This window comes from Pleuronectes platessa, chromosome 3, assembly GCF_947347685.1.
Source record: "Pleuronectes platessa chromosome 3, fPlePla1.1, whole genome shotgun sequence".
NCBI classification, from domain to species: domain Eukaryota; kingdom Metazoa; phylum Chordata; class Actinopteri; order Pleuronectiformes; family Pleuronectidae; genus Pleuronectes; species Pleuronectes platessa.
In genome coordinates this window covers 26,410,140-26,424,903 of record NC_070628.1, presented here as the reverse complement: position 1 = coordinate 26,424,903, position 14,764 = coordinate 26,410,140, and the positions used below count along the sequence as shown (strand labels likewise).

At 40.9% G+C, this 14,764-nt stretch overlaps 1 long non-coding RNA gene across 2 annotated transcripts; it reads left to right on the top strand.

The window, feature by feature from the left end:
* Positions 1–2,103: 2,103 nt before the first annotated feature.
* On the top strand, positions 2,104–6,362 carry LOC128436515 (uncharacterized). 2 transcript variants are annotated; one of them, XR_008338082.1, is made up of 5 exons: positions 2,104–2,215; positions 3,014–3,077; positions 4,591–4,739; positions 5,886–5,963; positions 6,051–6,362. It is a non-coding gene; the product is annotated as an uncharacterized LOC128436515 (long non-coding RNA). The 2 variants fall into 2 exon arrangements; XR_008338081.1 differs by lacking the exon at positions 4,591–4,739.
* The last annotated feature ends 8,402 nt before the right edge of the window (positions 6,363–14,764 follow it).

The following is a 14,764-nucleotide window of genomic DNA, read 5'->3' as shown; positions in this document are numbered from 1 at the left end:
GCGCGCATTTCAAGCCAGACAATGGACCTCCTGCTGCAGGCAGAGAGAACGCCGTCTACCCAGAAAGCATTCATTTCCATCCTCGGCCTAATCCTCCATCCCAGGAGAGATGAACGGGAGCCTAATGAATACTGAGGAGGAAATGTGAGTCTGTAAGGTGCTGCATGAACCACACCGTCCAACACACACCCTCGTTACACACACGTACACTCATTGTTTAGCCTTTGGATTCATGAATGGATCAACACATCAACACATATGCCGTGCAGAAAAACTCAAATGCAAACACACACACACACAAAAATAGTTTTATTTGCTGAGTAATAGGGATTAGTGTTAAGATAAGTCTCATTATGAAAGAGTGATTATGGAACATGGCCTATTTTCACACAGGTGAGTAGGTGTGTGTGCACATTGTATATCCATGCCAATGAAATATTCACTGTCGTTAGGCAGGAGCTCAAATAATGATTTGTCCACAAGGATACGTTTTTTTTCTTGTTCCTGCTTCATGAGTGTTTTATAAGCTTTACTTTTCTGTTTGTAATTTATCTGAGACAAAGAGCGACCAAACATGAGGCTGCTGAATTTACTAGATACCGACTAACTAATGCAATGTTAGTCAACCCTAAAGGAGTGATGCCATTGAAACACAAAAAGAACAAACAGCCCATATTACATCTCTTAGCTGTGATTAAATAACAATAAAGGATGATTCATCTTTAGAATTCACAGTTCTTTTTTTATTCATAATTATGGACAAATAATGAACACACTTTACTACATTGATCTTCTATTTTTCACTGTTCATCATATCTAGTGTGTTTCTGAAGTCATCCATTTCCAAGAAATTCCTCCAGAGTGTGACATCAATTGTTTCTGTGCCTTTCCATCTCCCTGAGCCTGCTACATGCAGCATTTATGTCTATCCTTTGCCAGAAAAATTAACTTGTCTCACATCGGTCTGACGTTCATCATGGTGTTAGCCGTAATGTGAGGTGGACAGAAAAAGGAAAGAGACTTGATTTTGTAAAAGAGAGGACTGACACCTCTAGAGCTACCTGTCCAGCCACGACTCTGTAATCTACAGCCATCAGGTGTCTGATAGCTCTGGATATAAATACCCTCCATTACTGAGAGCCTGGCAGGGGACTGACTGCACACACACACACACACACACATACACACACACAAACACACACACACACACACACACACACACACACATACACACACACACACACACACACACACAGGAATATCACTCAACTGGTAATCACGAATCACAAAATAGAAGTGATAGCTTCTACTCAAAGCCAATATATAGATCTAGTGAAGTGTAAAAGGCCTTGGTAATGCTTTTAGGCCCTAACTGAAGAGGTGTGTGTGTGTGTGTGGGTGTGGGTGTGTGTGTGTGTGTGTGAGTGTGTGTGTGTGTGTGTGTGTGTGTGTGGGTGGGTGGGTGACGGTGGTGTGGGGAGTACCAGGGCCAGCTCAAGCTGAGGGACATATGCCTCCCTGCCCTTCCACTGAATCAATAGCCCTCGCTCTATATGTTTTAATTAGCTAATCAGTAGAACATGGGCTTTTAAGTGTGGTGGAAGAAAGTGGCTAAAACAGGGCGTCAATACCTATTAAAATGGCCGCCTCAGCTGTAGCAGCACAGGCAAGGCCATCGACTCAAAGCCATTGTCTTTTATCGCATTTGAACCAGTTTAATGCTGTAATGAAACTCCATGTAAAGCTAGAAGTATCGGCAGAGAATGTACATAAAACTGTACAGAGGCATCACAAACCTGCATTAGTCTCTATTGTACGAAACAAAAGTGCAGTTGTCGAGACAGATTTTTTTAATTGTGGCAGAACAGCCACTGAGAAAAACTATACATTTTACACCTAGAAAATATTCTGTCTTATCAATGACAGCACCAATCCTTTTCATTTCTTTTATAGATTACACATCAATCTGAGCATGAATTTGAAGCTGTTTTTTTTTTCTTTCGACTATTGTGTTTCCTACACACAATAAGTAATGCAGTTGCATGCGACAAGAATGTTTGCTGGCTTAGAAAACAAAAAGAAGCAATACCACGCCCTGGGAATCTCCGTGACTGTGTGTCGCCTGTCACATGCTGTAAATACCAGAGGGATTAAGACGGAGTGACACACTGTCAAGAAACAGGACGAGTATTCAGCAACCACTATAAACTGTTTGGTAAATATGCTGCTGTGTATATCAGAGGTCACAGCCGAGATATGTGTGTGTGTGTGTGTGTTTGTGTAAATGAGTTGGAAGGACATGTTTGCTTTGTGTCAATATACCCATGTGTGTGCGTCAGTGCATGTGAACGCCCACGTCAGAAACCCAAATTGATGAGCTTACTTGGCATGTCAGCAGTCCGACTGTGTGCGACTTAGTGCCACGTATTTTTGTATGTACTTGGACCGAGTGTGTTTGTTTTTGCGGTGGCGACACTCATGTTTACCTTAAGCTGAATCCTGGAGGTGGCGTCTGAGTTTGGCTGACAAAATACCAGTGGTTTTCAAGGTCTGGGTCGTCACCTGTGGTCACCGGTCAACTTCCGGGACAGTGGAGGGGCCTCCGGGTGAAAACACGCTGCCTGGACGTGAGAGAGAGGGACAGAGAGGTGTATGAGAGGATCTATTTTCTGCAGCTGATGCAACTGAAGAAAATATAAGGAGAGGGAAAAGAAAGGAAAGATCAACAGGATTCAGATCTGACCAACCAGGCTCTGTTACCTGTGTGACACATTCGGTTTCCTCTGTGTTTCCTCACTAACCACTGACTATCGCTGGGACAACTCCCACGTAGCCATCCACGGCCTGTAATTTGGACTTAAGTTTGATTTGGCTCCACTGTTATGATATGGTGCAAAGTGATGCAAACCAGAGCAACTGTTTAGTCTCTTTCTGTTCAGACACCATCTACATTCCCAGCTTTGACTGAAGCTGGATTTGCTTCGTGACACTCTCTATGTGTATTCCATCGTAGGTACATCCACACAGCTATACTTGTCTGGTAACTCCACTGGAGAAGATGTCTCAAGTAACCTAAGGTAAACTGCTTGTGAAAGCCAATAGAAAATCACTGGTGGGACATACTATTGAAATAACATCTACACTGCATGAACATATAAGCTGCATCTCAATTCAGAGGCTGCATCCTTTGAAGGTGCACTTGAAGACCGACTGCATTACAGCAGTGAGACTAGACTGTTCCATTTCAAAGGCTCCTTCAAATGCGGCCGACAAATGCCCCCTTCCATCCCGGCCTACCCTATCCCAGGATTCATTGCGCTGCGGTGACGTATTTCAAAGATGTAATGATGCCAGCGAGTGACATCCAATGCTTGAGTATCATGTTTTAACTCAACCAAGGGGTAGAAAACCAAGGGGTATTAAAACTTTCCTTTTGAATCCAACTTCAGTTGCCAGGCAACAGCAATTAGGGTGGGATGAGCTTGTGACGCCGATCAGGAAAAGCCTCTTCAGGATCAGGTCTTATTTTGGCTCAGCCAGCCATGGAAGAGGTGGTCTTCCTGGGCTGGGTGGACTGCATCCTCTGAAGAATTGAGACACAGCTATAGCCCCTGTCATTTGAAAAAAACATTTAAATTATAAGTTAATAATAAACCAATTAAATGCTTCCTTATAGTTGAGTGTTACTATGTGATTACAACATCAGTTTAAAAACATCCATCCATCAGCTGATGAGGAGTTTACCCAGTGTGTCATCATTGCTTTCTGAAATGAAAAGTGCAGACGGAGCCACCGTGGAAATCCCAGTTTTATTATGAGCTTTCAAGCAAACAAGGAGCTGCCACTTTGGAAACAAGCTCTAAATCTTTGGACTGTGGTGTGACTGACTGACTTGAGTTTTACAAATATTTCGAGAGAGAGAATTTCTTTATTGTCTGCACGGGTTTAATCCGGCTTCATGAACAGAGGAGGGTTGGTTGGTCAGCAGAAATATTTTTAATGCATTTAAAAAGGTCTTTTCTTTGCAGGCTAATTACAATGTTCTTGCTTGATTCAATCCTGCTCCCCAAAGCAGTAACAGCTTAAGCGGGAGGTTTTAAACAAAAGTCCTAAACCACCTATTGTGGCTTTAGAAGAAATGTTTTCTATTTGAGAAATCTTCTCTCTTGTCATGAAGATGACTGACCTTCAAACGTTATGAATTTAATTACAGAGTTCAAAGTATCCATAGAGACATTTTGCTGGGGATCTCTGCAGCCCTTTGTTTCATCAGTCACAACTTCAAAAGCTTGTATTCATTTAGTGTTTTTAATCACAACAACAAAGACAAGGACATAACCTTTAATTTAGTTTTTTGTCATAGTTCCATATACCCGTATGTAACCTCACAAAAAATCTGATTGCCCTAGATAAAAATGTATTATTTTAAATCAATTATATTTACTAATTTTCGTATTGAATGGATGGAAGTCTGCTACAGTCACTTTAACATAAATCCTCCATTACATTTCATTTTACACATCAAATCAAATATTAAAATATTGTTCAATTCCATTTCTATTACTGTAATAACACTAGTCTACTCTGCAGGCAAGCACTATTTACTCTGCCACATCATCCACCTGCCACAGTGCATGAGATCACCAGCACATTACTACCCGACAAATCCAGAGCTGCTTTTATGAGGTGCGATTGCTTCGCCCTGAGAACTCGGGGGAATTCAAGATTTTTTCCAAAGGGTAAAATACACTCTCGCATCTGGCAATAAAAGAAATAACAACAAAAGTGTCCATTTTAGCTGGAAAAGTGTGCAGCAGGAGGAATATGAGGGAACTGTTCGGAGAGGGATGAGACAAGAGGGAATGTGTGTGTGTGCACATGGAAGTGTGCGTGTGTGTGTGTGTGTGTGCGGTGTGTGTGTGTGTGTGGGGGGGGTGCTTTAATATGATGACACGAGGCTGGCAGAGGCCATTATCAGCCTTGTCGACTGCTCTGAACACAGGCAGGCAGGCAGAAAGAGCCAGCACCCCCACTTTAATAAAAGAGGCCCTTTGCTGTGGTCTGATTAGAAATATCATTTCCTGATGCCCGTCTGTTTTCCTCCATTAAATTGGTCAAAGCCAAGCAGGGATAGACTGTATATAATAATCTGCAGAGAAGAAAGACTGTAAAATAACCGAGGTGATAGACGGGAACGGCTGCACTGCCTGCTGCCTCACACATGTTAACGGGCACACACAGGCACACGCACACACACACACGAATTGTGCACTTGCAAAACCTGGTGAGGTGCAGGCACTTTAATCTAAATCGTCTGCCTCTGCTTTGATTTGCTTCCATGAGTTTAATCTCCTGCCTCTTCAGCCTGTCCCTCAAAGAAAACACAGGCATAAATAAAACAGCAGCAACACACACAGACACACACACACACACACACACACACACACACACACACACAAACACACACATACACACCGACACACACACACACAGGTAGCCACACGTACCTCGTGTGACCTAAATAACAAACCCCATTACCATCATTAACTGTGATATCTTCTGCTATTTTGTTTGAGAGTAACCGACATTATTCATGTATTCACACTGCTACTGAGTTGATTGCATAGTAAAGTATATTTCCATGTGACATCAGGTAGTTGGCTTTTATATATTTCTTACTATTACTATCAATTACTCTTAGTTTCATTAGTATCATAATTATTCATGGGGCAAATTAACATGTCATTTTTCACATGTATGCTAGCATCTGCCACAGCAAATAGATAACGATTACCAGTATTAAATGGCTCATCTCTGTGTGTGTGTGTGTCTGTGTGTGTGTGTGTGTGTGTGTATGTCTGTATGTATGATTACATTATCATCAGGAGGAGAAATGGTTGTTTTGGAATGAAACAGACACTCCTTCCCAGCTGAATGAGGGAGATGGCCTGATAAGTGGGGAGGTAATAAATAGCCTGATCCTGTTGTGAACAGCATCCACACGCGCACACACACACACACACAAACTCTCTCTCTCTCTCTGTGTTCAGCCCCTGTGGCCAAAAAGGCATCTGCTGCTCATGCTGATGTCATCTGGAGATAATAACTGGGCCCAGCGTGGCACCGGGCCACAGCCAGCGTCTCAGACCCCCTCCACCCTGCATGGGCTCAGTACGATCTGCCAAACCGCATCTGGGTGGACTGAAGACCTGGCAACCCAAAGCTGGGGAGAGGATGGGGGTGTCGGAGACATGTAAAGCGTAGCCTCTAGGCTGTTGGGCACCAACAGTGAACAGTTAACAAGTTACTCTGGATGGTTTCAGGACCTGGCAGCCCCCAATGGAGCGGATATACTGTTTCCTCCCCTGCTATAAGCCCAACGGCCACATAACTGTACGGCTGGGGGGGGGGGGGGGGGGGGTGAAGGCAACATGTAACCGTAGAGATCCAATGAACACAAGGTGGACTGTTGCCTTTGGGTGTGGACTGTGCACTGCTGAGTGGGCGTGTTGGGAAGGCATTGTTATGCCCAGGTGAAGTAAAAGTGTGTTTATGTGTTTGTGCTTGCTATTGTGTGCAACATATTAATAAGCTTTCAAGTGCTCTATTGCCAAGATGCTGAATTTCTTTGACGCATTGTAGGATATTATGATATAACGGGCAGGTCACTAAGATGTACACAAATACTCATTTGATGCCAAGATGTGACATTTTTTTTATTTCTCAACTCCTCTCATAATAATACACTATTTATTACATCCACCAAGGAGGGTATATTTGTTTCTCCCTGTTAGCAGGATTTATCTACTGTGGAGAAGTGGGACATGACCCAAAGCACAGCCAATTACATATGCAGACCCAGATCTTTTACATTGAGAGATTTTGCAATATTTTCGTTGATTTCACTGAAAATATGTTCATGTTCAGGGTACTGATATTTATGAGTGTGTGTAATTTGGTGCAGATCCAAAGATTAGCGAGATCAAGTAAATATAAATGTGGATAGATAAATTATTTCAAAATGACCGCTAAGAGATTCAAGAAGTTTTAGATGCAAACTGAGTGCAGGAGAACGTGTATAGTTTGCATACAAATGCAAAGGTTTGGCTATCAACTACCAGACACATTACATCTTAAAAAGTCTATAATATATCTAACCCCTTAAATTCCAGTCATCACACCTACACCATCCCTTTTGCAACTTGTAGCTTAGATGCTATATTCCCCACCGTCTGACAGTGTCATCTATTTCCTTTATCAGCTTCTTCCAACCCACCATTAAACCTATAGGATCCATTAAAGCTGAACGAAATATTCAAATCCAAGACTCCACACAATTGGAAATAAAAAGATAAAATGAAGTCCTGTGGTTTTGAACAATGCTTGGCTGCACAGTATACACCTCACCCAGAAGCAGGTAACTGAGGATTAAGGATTTGAAGATACATGTGTTAAAATAAACTGAAGTGAAAACACCAGTGCACTTTGCCAAATACAGTGTAATATTGTGACTCATCCAGGTTCACTGTCATATTCCCTTATAGTGAAGTACTGTTTCCAGCTACTCGGGCCATAATTCACCTGGTCCTCTGTGGGTAAGTAAATCTATCTGTGCAGGTTCAGCGTGAGGTAGGAGCGCAGCATCTGCTCGGCGCCCTGATGTGCTGAAAGGGGCTGAAACCAGAGAACAGAACCAAAGAATTGAGTTACTTTGGAAAGGATGGCTCCCTTTCCCACCTCCCACCTAAGCTGTGGTCCATTATAGGAGCTATTAAAAGGGCTAACAGGCGTCAATCTGCCCATTTGGACAGCAGAGAGTGGGTGGACTAATGAGTAGCTGCCTGATGGTCTCTGCTACCGATTCCTTTGTTTCTCCCCTACATTGACAAATTCAACCTTTCGTTTTTTCCACACTCTGGTTTCTTGTTATGGGTATATGTCTTTTTTTCATCAAATATGATTACCTTTAGTCCTCATATGTTTCTCTTTAATTCTAACTGTATCCCGCACCTTCCATCTCCTTCTTCCTTTATGAATGTTAACCTTCATCTGCCTCCCTCTCTCTCTCTGTCTGTTTCTGTGTGCTTGTCCACCTGCTTGTCTGCTGTCTGTGAGCATCAACCCTCTTCTGCCTGTGTGTGCAGAGGGGAAGGAAGCCTTGAAGACGAAGAAATCAAATTGTCTGCTAGCAAGTAATTCCCCACGACATCCACTTCAGCCTGGCTGTCTTTACCCGCATCCTGGAGGGAGGAGAGGGGAGTGGAGGATGCAGGGGGGAGGCTTTGTATGTAGTAAATGAGGGAGCAGGGGTGAGTGTGTGTGTGTGTAGGGGGGGAGGGGGGGGGGGGGGGGCTGGAGGCGGATTCTGACTCCCTGTGCTTCTTGTCAGATCGACCGTGGATCAACCTGAGGCTAAGACCTCAGCTCAGCATGAATTTACAACTCAGGTGCGCACCTGCACACTCGCACACTCACACACACAGACATATAAACACACAGACACTTGCGCTACACACACTGCGTACATTTCTTCCTTTTTCTTGACATGCTTACGAACAAGTCTTAAAAATCAACTGGATCCTTTTCTGACAAACTGCTAATTGATTAAAAATGTAACGGGGTGTTTTCTTTTGTGAATCACTGCAAGGATTCAAATAAAGCATGTAGGCTCCTAGTGAATACAAATACTTTGATTACAATTTAGTGCAGTAACTATAGGCACAATTTAAATCTTATAGGAATAGTTCACACAAAAATGATAACTCACTCATTATCTTCCATCCCCTATGCCGATAGAGGGGTGGGTGAACTGTTTGAGTCCACAAAACAATGCTGTTGTGGCCTCCTTTATTTACACAGCTCCACAGCATGTTTACTTCATTTCACATGTGTGCAGAGAGGAGGGGGTAAAGTAAACACAGTAAGTTAACTGTTCTACATGCAAATACACTGTGTCCAGTACGTTCTCTTTGTAAGACTTCAGGTGCTAATAGTGGTTAAAAGTTGAACTGCTATCAGGAAACATAAACATAACCGCATATGCCTAGTTGATATACCATTAAATGCCCAAAGCTAAACAGTCCAATGTGTGGTTGAATTTAATGCCAAAGGATTCAAACACCAGGACAATTTGTTTTAAAAGACGATTCTGTGTATAGGACAGAACATAGGAAACTAAATGAGGCATGATATTATTAGAGCTGAGTATTTTACTGTATTACTGAAACTGTTAATTAGGGTTAAATTATTGTCAGTTTAAATTTTTTTTTTTTTATTTAGTTTAATTTAAACTATTAACAGTTTTCATTTCATCTTCCAATTGGCCTTAAAATAACAAAAATAAAAACTATATGTATCGATTTAGCAACGGTATCAGAAAAAGACTAAAACCTTATTCAGAGCTCATTGTTGCACTGCCTGTTTTATCATTGATATACTAAAAACTTAACATTTTACTTAATCTCAGCATCAGGATAAATCCCAAATTGATGTGCTTAACCTCAGTCTGTTTCTTCATAAACTTGTATTAGTTTTTTGTAAATCAACAATTAGATCAAATAGATGCTTCCACCTGCTTCACTATAGTGTTTGGGCGAAGGCCTCGGTTCAAACTGATTCTGTAACAGACTCATCCTCATGCTACAAAGAGGGTTCATGCAACGTTTGATCCCTGCATCGAGACAAAAGCCATGAAATGAGGTAATAACAGGAGACCTCCAGTCTCGTCATTATCTGTGCTTCACTGTGAGTAAATGACATCATTATCAAGGGCTATTGATTGTCTTTTGGCGGGGTGACAGCAGGTCAGCTAATAGATGGTGGTTATTCTGGCTGAGGCTACGTTTATGGACTGCACAGAGCTTCAGACCAACACATTAGCACTTCAGTGGAGATGGGCAGTAAACAAAAGGACATTATTATCGAACACAACACTGACATTATGGCTCCCATTTATATAAATATTTCTGAAGATATGAAGACATCTCTGGCTGCGTTACAGTGTGATTTAGAGCTTCTGTCGCCTGAATGTGCACGCTGATAAAGACACATTTATCATACAACAGGCCATTTTAACACAACTCATGTTTCCTGCTGCATATTGCTGTTGTGGTAAACAACAAACAGACAAAGACTTAAAGGTTCACTGTGTTAGATTTAGGTGAAAGGGATCTTGAATATAAAATAATCCTAATGATGATTTAACTAGTATGTTTTTTAAACGATCTGAATTGATCGATTTGTTGTTTTCTTTACCCTAGAATGGGCCCTTTGTATTTCAACACTCTATATTTACATCAGGAGCGGGTCCTCTCTACAGAGGCCCAAATATTTTTCACAATAGCCCCTATATATTTTTTTATAAAACTAGGTTTTACCTTCTTTCTAGTCTCAATGCTCCACTATGTAAAAAGAGTTATACTGAAATCTTAATTTTCTTATTTTCTGTGTCATTTAACTCTTTCTCCTTTGCTCTCTGTACCCATCCTCTTTCTTCTTCCCCCTCTCTTTAATTCAAACCTTCTTTTTCAAACTGAGGTGGTTTATGTGGGCTAGTAGAACCCTGCTGCCAAGAGGTCGGGCCACCCCTGCAATGACTCCGACCCTGGCATTGTGTGTGTTTGACTCTCACTGACCTCTGGGCACAATGGCTCCACTCACAGCCATCCAGCCTCAACCTTGACTGTCAGCCAGTGAAGGGAGGGGGAGGAAAGAGTCAGTGAGGGAGGAGATGGGTGGGGCAGTGAAATTGTGAGTATGACACATTGACAGCAGTTCAATTGCTTTATTTGTTTTATGTGAACACTAGCTTTACAAAAAAATGAAAATACTTTTTACAAAAGCATATAGTATACTGTATATTTACTGTGCATCATCTGCTCTCCGCCTGAGTAATGTCACAATTGCTACAAAACTACAATACAGCACTTTCAGTGGATGCTCCTATATATCAGCCAGAAAGATTGGGATCATGAGCTAATTTTAAAGTAACGCTTGTGGATCTTAACAAGAATATGTGCAGACAGGTTTGTAGGAGGAGATTTGTGGTGAAGAGAAGGAAACAACAAACATCCTGCACCTCCTGTTCTCATTGTCTTTTATTTTCTCTTGTCACAAATTTGATTTGTTGCTCGGGTTTGTTTAAACTTGCATCATTAATGTTTAATGTACCAGAATAATGTATAGAAAACACATCAGGACCCTATTAGTTGGTTCTCATTAACAATAGCTGAGAGGCCTATTATGGCAGGTGCAAAATTAAGATTCAAATTAAATCCATTCAAACAAGGCAGTTCACCAGAGGCTACATTCTAAATATATATCTATCTAGACATATATATATATATATACATGCAGTTTCGAGGTCCTGGCTCTGTTCATCCTGGCATTGTTTAGTTCAAATGAAATAATACAATAATAATTACATATTTGGTTTGAATAGTTTTTACATGCTCAATGAGCCTTTACAGGATTACACTTTCTGGAAAGGTGGTAAACAAAACCGTACAGTAAAGTGTTTGCATGGTCATCAAGACTAGAAAAGAGCTATATAAAGAGAGACCATTTACCATTCATCATAGAAAAGGATTCACATGTTACAAAATTGTGCCATGAGACTGTATTCATGCCCTTCAGGGTTCAGAATGAAACCACGATGATAGACCTGGATTAGTGTACTAAGACACTGTTGACTGACCAGAGGGCTTCATCCGATCCGTGCTGGTACACAGAGGCACGTGATGAATGCAGACACACTCACTTGTGTGTTTACAGCCACTCATACAGTATGTGACAAATTCCACAGCAAGCTGGGTCATCAGAGGGTCAGCACTATGCAACTATAACACAATATCTCCATTTTAACCTACTACTCAATTCCCTTTTCTGAAGAAATATATATTAAATATATTACAATAAGAAAACATCCAAAGGTATGATGAAAAACACTGGATAATAAGCAGACTGTGTATGACCTTTCACATAAGGCCCGACACTCCCTCACAGATAAGGCCGCTGTGTTCACATCTCATGGGAGGGATGGAAGAGACATATTTTAAGACTGAACAACAGACTTAACCTGATCAAAGCTGTCTGTGTCGTTTTTTCCAGCAGTACTTGTGCCGTGAATGTTAACATGAACACTAACAACAAGTCAGAAACTAGTAATTAAGAAGCTAATACAAGGGATTAAGGATAAAGGACTACTTGTCATTCATTCCTTAGACAATAGCTTGTACTAAACTGAGCAGTAATTTGAGGTGTCTGACACAAAGGAATCCTCATGTTTGTGTAGTCGTTGGTAGGTGTAGAGTTACAGAACTATAATACTCATGTCTATGAAATGTTTGGGGCTGTCAGCAGAAACAAATGTACAGAACATTCCATTGACAAGTTGTTCCATTGTAGGAATTCTTGAAGACACTGTCCGGGTTCATAGGTTTCACACCATTGTGTTTTACTAGTGGAAAACAAACAAAGGTGTGAGTGATGAGATTAAGAAAGCTAAATTCCAGCTGCTGCAATTTCATGGTCCTTAATCCTGGGAATGTATTTTATCTGTATATTTTTACAGTGCTCAATCAGCCTTTACACGATTACACTACAGAAAGCTGTAAAAAAAAAGGAATAACCATAAATAGGAAATACACAATTATAATCAAACTTTGAAATATAGGATACACATCATAACCCAATGTTAAACGCATTTCTGAAAAGGTGATAAACATAAATAATTTATACAATAAACATGTGTTAAGGATGTAGGGCTTGGCAATAAAACTATATCAATAATTATTGCAATTTAATTGTAATCAATAGCAATATAATTATAGTGTCCAATATATAGTGATAAGTTGCATAAGCATTGTGTAAGCACAGTGAGCAGATAAGACACATAATTGATGGACCTCAGATTTGTACAATTTTATCAAAAACATTCTTTCCTCATAAAGAAAACCACATCTCTCAGGAGAAAAATAATAACAATAATAACCTGACATGTATCGTTATAATCATTGATGTTGACTGATATGATAATTTTTATGCGAGTAAATGTTTGGCCAAATAGACCAGCCCTGCTCTTATGCATTGTCTGTACACCGGGACACAATCCTGAGAAGAGCTCTCATCAGGCTAAATAAGTAAAACACTGATGGCTGACAGAAACAAAGCATGTTAAATATTGCCAATAGTAAAAAACTAAGATGATTCTAAAGTATCTATATAACTAGATTGGTTAGATATATAATATACCTAATCACATATACTACCATTACTGGCTATGCCATTATATTTATATTATAAATACTTTAAACATTCATACACCGCTCTGTTTATGCAAGACTCTTTCTCATTAGGATTGTAAATGTTATTGCATTGAAGTGCTGTTTATTGCACTTCTGTCTGTCCTGGAAGAGGGATCCCTCACATGTTGCTCTCTCTGAGGTCGCTATCTTTTTTTGGAGTAGTTTTTCCTCACTCTTGTTGAGGATTAAGGACAGAGCATGTCGCAAATTGTTAATCCCTATGAGGCAAATTGTAAATTGTGAATATGGACTATAGAAATAAAATCTGATTGACTGATGATTGCAGCACACATTCTGACTTGCATATTTATCAATGTGGTAAACGTGTTCAGTTTTCACTGTGTTTCAGAAATGCATTATCTTTGAGCTGAATTATTTTGCTGGTCACTTATACTGCATTCACCGTACATAAGTATTTATAATAAAATACAAATTATGCCACTCTTGTGACGAGTAAAATTGAATTACAATAAGCACATGTACTGGTGACAGATCCGACTGGCTGCTTTGTTTTTTTAATCAACCTGTAAGTTCAACTCTCACATCAAGCGGAGAGTGATTTGGCAACGAACAGGGTTTCTGAACAATAGTATGACACTTGGACACACACACACACACACACACACACACACACACACACACACACACACACACACACACACACACACACACACACACACACACACTGTGATTTGATTCTTCTGCTCTCACATCCAAAGTCTATCAATTAAACATAAGATATTCTTCCCAACTGTTTACCTGCCAAACACATTCTTCATCTTTTTAAACTGAGAAGCTGAAACTCTACCTAGTTAAAATACCAATGGGGAGAGAGAGAGAGAGAGAGAGAGAGAGAGAGAGAGACAGAGAGAGAGAGAGAGAGAGAGAGAGAGAGAGAGAGAGAGAGAGAGAGAGAGAGAGAGACAAGGGAATCATAGCATGTATGCAGTGTTAGTGTGTGTGTGTGTGTGTGTGTGCGTGTGTCTGTGCGTGTGTGTGTGTGTGTGTGTGTGTGTGTGTGTTGTACTGTATCCATGTGAGTATTTGAGAGAACACCACAAGAAAGAGAGGGAGCCGAAATGAAATATTTTGTCTCCTCTCTCTCTCTCTCTCTCTCTCTCTCTCTCTCTCTCTCTCTCTCTCTCTCTCTATGATGCACCCTGACAACACACACACTGGGCTGGTTTCCCAGCAACAGGGTGTGAGCCGGGGTCCTGGAACCTGATGGAGCCAAACACGTCTTCCAGGAGAGGGAATTCAATGGAAGCCTTAAAAAAATCTCAGATCCAGTCAATAATCACCACTGGATAAAAAAGTAGGGGTATAGGGGGTTGGGGTGCGGTGGGGACATTGATTACCTTTATTACCGCTGCTGCCCAGTGGACACAGGCAGTAAAGTCGAAACCCAGAAAACAGCCCAGGCAACAGCATGGCAGTGTGAAGAAAGACAGTGGTGCTTA